The following is a 4,586-nucleotide window of genomic DNA, read 5'->3' as shown; positions in this document are numbered from 1 at the left end:
GAAACCCTGGATTATCCCCTTATCTACTAATCAAGTTGGCAGTCCTGTGTCTTTTCCTCTGGGCAAGGGTGGATTAGTTTCATCACTCTGGGTTGAGTGAAGACTGAGTTTCTAAGATCATGCCTGATTATAACTAAGAATGTGCTGAAAGATAATAGATTTTTTCCTTAAAACAAACTTTTTTCGATAAAAAATTTCTAACTTAAAAATACAGAAAATAATATAATGAACCCCAGGTACTCATAAACACAGTTGCAGAATTATCAGCATGATAATTTCATCATTCTTGTTTCATCTATTCTTTGCAGGTTCAATCTCAGGTCAGGGCACATACAAGAATCAACCAATGAATGCATGAATAAGTGGAACAACAAATCGATGTTTCTCTCTCTCTCTCTCTCTCTCTCCCCCTCCCTCCCTCCCTCCCTCTTTTTTTCTACAAGAATCAATTAAAAAACAACGACAAGCTTTTAGCTTCTGCTCCTGGTCCATGTGAGGGACAGATGGCTGAGATGAGCGGGGTTCGGGCTGCGAAGAGCCTTCTGGCTCTAAGGGAACAGGAAGAACTAGAAGATTTGCCAAATGATTACCCCTCAAGCACCAGTGAAGATGAGGGGGCTGGTAGTGGAGAGTGAAAGCATCAAAAGCTTCTGGAAGCAATCAGGTCCCTTGATGGAAAGAATAGGCAGAAATTGGCTGAGAGATCTGAGGCTAGTCTGAAGGTGTCAGAATTCATGGTCAGTTCTGAAGGATCAGGAGAAAGGCTAGTCCTTTCAGTTCTGCTTGAGCCCTTTAAAACTTCATCCTCATTGGCCACTGTGAAAAAGCAACTGAATAGAGTCAAATCAAAGAAGACTGTGGAGCTACCCCTTAACAAAGAAGAGGTTGAGGGGATCCACAGAGAAGTGGCATTCAATAAAACCTCACAGACACTCTCCATATGGGACCCCATCGTTCAGAAGAACCGACAAGCAGAACAGCTGGTTTCCCCCCTGATGAAGGAGCAGTCAGCCGTCGCTCCCATTGAGCATGTGCTCAATTGGCTGGAAGGCAAGAACACCCCTGGAGCAGGAGATTTTTAACCTCCTTTGTAAGAACAAGCAGCCAGTGACAGACCCTTTACTGACTCTTGTGGAAAAGGCCTCTCTCAAAGCCATGAGCCTGGAAGAGGCTAAGATGCGCCGAGCAGAGCTTCAGAGGGCCCGGGCCCTGCAGTCTTACTATGAGGCCAGGGCTCGAAGAGAGAAGAAAATCAAAAGCAAAAAGTATCACAGAGTTCTGAAGAAAGGAACGGCCAAGAAAGCCCTAAAAGAGTTTGAGAAGCTGCGGAAGACCAATCCTGCTGCTGCGCTGGAGGAACTGGAAAAAACTCGAAAAGGCCAGAATGATGGAGTGAATGAGCCTTAAGCACCAGAACAGTGGAAAATGGGCAAAGTCAAAGGCAATTATGGCCAAATATGACCTGGAGGCTTGCCAGGCTATGCAGGATCAGTTGGCCAGGAACAAAGAACTAATGCAGAAAGTCCAGGTGGCCTTTGAGAGTGAGGAAGAGGAGGGAGATGAGGAAGAAGAGGGTGATCTCCTTGTCCCTGATGCGGTGAATGAGGCACACATGACTGCAGATGGACCGAACCCCTGGATGGTCAGGAATCACTCTGGTGACGCAAAAGAGGCTGAAATCCAGAAGGACCCTGAACAACTTCCAGAGCCAATGGCCAACGAGGCTTCTGAAAGTGAGGAAGAAATTTTGTTGAAAGAATTTGAGGAAAGGCGATCGCTTAGGAAAAAGTCAGGGCTCAACCAGGATGCCAAGCCAGTGGGGAGACAAGAAACAAAAGATTCTAGTACCCAGGAGGTGCTTCCGAACTGAGGGCACTGTCTCAGAAACTCAACAAGGACAACCATCAGTGCAGGAAGCAAAACGTGGGTTCAGCGGGGACTATTTTGTCTGTCCAGAGAGAGGGACCCACCCTGGCTTGGTGACAACCTTGGGTGTAGTCAGCTTTTGGGAGGCTCTCTGGGTGTTCCATGTAGATCCTAGAGGGGTCTGGATGGTCCTCTCAAATTGCTGATGGTGGGTAAATGGATATGGAAGCACCCGCACCTGGTGAGCTGCTGCATGGATGTTTCGCTTCTCATTGATAATCACATTTGGTAAATTCTTGTCTTTTCTTGGAGGACCTTCAGGTGCTTCAATGAGAAACCGGCGTCTCTTCTTGGCACTGGGCTTCAGGCCCACACCGCCCCCTGGCCCCACCAGGCAGAGTCAGGTCCACGTCCTTTGGCTTACTCGCCTCCACAGTTTCTCCTCTTTCAAGAAATCTCTGGTGACATCATCACCAGCAAACGCTTCCTTTATCATTTCCTTTGCTCTCTCTCCTGTTCATCTTCCAACTCCTCTATCGTGGGGACAGCCGAGGACTTCATGGAAGGTGATTTGTGGTTAGGATGTTCTGTAGGTCAATCATTTGTTCCTTCGTTTTCTTCTTGGGAGCATTAGGCTGATTATTCCTCTCCAACTGCTGCCCTTCTAATGGAAAGCTCCTCATTTTGAAAGCATCCTTCTTTGCTCAGTTCCTCTAGCTCCTCCAGAGTCTGTGCTCTCTCCGGCCTCTGCAGCAACAGGGGCTCCTCTTCTTCCCCAGTGGGTCCCTCTCTCTGGACAGACAAAATAGTCCTCACTGAACCCACATTTTGCTTCCTGCACTGATGGTTGTCCTTGTTGAGTTTCTGAGACAGTGCCCTCAGTTCGGAAGCACACACACACAGGATGCCTGCTCCGAGCCTCCGCTGCCAGACTGTGGCCATCAGCAGGACATCCACTGAGGGCTCCTGGACTGTGAGAGGGGCAGGCTGGGCTGAGGGAACCCCCCCCCCCAGTGCACGAATTTCGTGCACCGGGCCTCTAGTTGTAAATAATGTCAAACTCCATTTTCTAGCAATTAATTATATAAGGGGATTATGTCTACAGTGGCCCTGCCTTGTCAGTCATTTCTAGTGACCTTTTTACTTCTATCAGGAGTGTACTAGTATATGTTGAAGAGCTCCTTATGACTAGTTGTTTTATGGAAGCCAGCACACATCCACAACAACATTTAAGCACAGGACCATTAGTCTATATTTTTAATAAATGTACCAATAAAATAAAATCTTTTTTCCTTGAAATATTAATGTTTATTGCATGTAACATTATTATACTTAAAATCATTTTTCTTGAAACATTAAAAAAAAAGTGTGTTGTTGACTAAAGTTGAACAAGCTGTCTCCCCAGGTAAAGGTAGGACTTGGCACTGCCCTCTCTTTCTAGGGGAGGGAAGAGCCTGAAAACCAGAGAGGATTTTAAGACTTGATGGTAGAGAGGATGCTGGAAAACTGCCTGAATGTTCCACGCGTTTCATAGACAGAGCGAACCTGTTAAGGGCTAGCTGGGTTTGGTCCTCTTGGAGTAGGCGGTCTTGAGACTTGCCTTGAGCACATGTCAAGGGGGAACAAGCACATAGAAACTCTTCAACACCCTGCCCACTCCTCTGCTGACAGAGGGAAAGAAAATGGGCTGGTGGTAGAAACAACCTAGAACCTGTGCTTGGGTTTGTCTCTTGCTTTTAAACTAGACAAGGAACCCCTCCTCTCCTCCAGAGTCCATTGTGCATCATTCAGCTCGAGCCTTCTAGTTATGCTGCTTCTAGCACCGGCATGAAGTCAAACTGGCGCCTCCCCTTTGATGGATCTGACACACAACATTCCCCAGGCATACAGCATTTGCAAAGAGAAGAGATGGGTGAGTAGTTATTCATTCTGTCCCCAGCATCTACCCAGGTATGGGTCAGACTTATGGAGTATGAAGTTAAATTAAGATAGGCCGTGGGACACGTACAAACAGGCAGGGTTGCTAGGGACCAACTGAAGGACACTCTCCCAGCCTGACAGAACCTTTAGATTTGGGCTAGAACTGACATCTGGGCTATCCTATTATCACTTTCTATTGGATTTCAGTGATAACCATACTGGGGGTTATCCTGAACAGCTAAAAGGTGAACATATCCACTATCAGATTAATTTAAGAAAACCTCCAGACCTTTAGGGGTTTTTGTTGTTATTGTTTTAGCATTGTCTAGGGAAAAAAAGAGGGTGCTAGGGAGATCTGGTCTTCAAGTTCTTTTTCTTTTTTTATAGATTTATTGAGATATAATTCACAACCATGCAAGTCACCTATTGAAAGTGTTAGTTCAACAGTTTTAGTATGTTCACAGATATGTGCAACTATCACCACCATTAGTTTTTGGAACATTTTATCACCTCAAAAGGAGACTCCATACCCTTTAGTTATTAGCTCCTCTAGCTCAATCCTTCCCAGCCCTAAACAACCATATTCTTCCACCTTCAAGTTAGACACTGAGGCCTTCCACTTCAGATTAGGTATAGGAAAGCTCAAACCACATGTAAGATATTAGCAGCATCAGAAGTATTCACTGCACCTACCTCTAAGGCAATATTCAAAATTATTTTTCTAAAAATACTTAAATCCCTCCTCATAACAATGTTACTCTTTGTCACATCTTCTCTATCTACACTAATAAAAGAGAAAC

The 4,586-nt window shown here is 45.5% G+C and overlaps 1 pseudogene; it reads left to right on the top strand.

Annotated features, from left to right (window-relative positions):
• Positions 1 to 486: 486 nt before the first annotated feature.
• LOC102258575 lies at positions 487 to 1,983 on the top strand (annotated as a pseudogene).
• The last annotated feature ends 2,603 nt before the right edge of the window (positions 1,984 to 4,586 follow it).

This window comes from Myotis brandtii, unplaced genomic scaffold (genome assembly GCF_000412655.1).
Source record: "Myotis brandtii unplaced genomic scaffold, ASM41265v1 scaffold133, whole genome shotgun sequence".
NCBI classification, from domain to species: Eukaryota; Metazoa; Chordata; class Mammalia; order Chiroptera; family Vespertilionidae; genus Myotis; species Myotis brandtii.
This window is presented reverse-complemented; position numbering and strand designations above follow the sequence as displayed.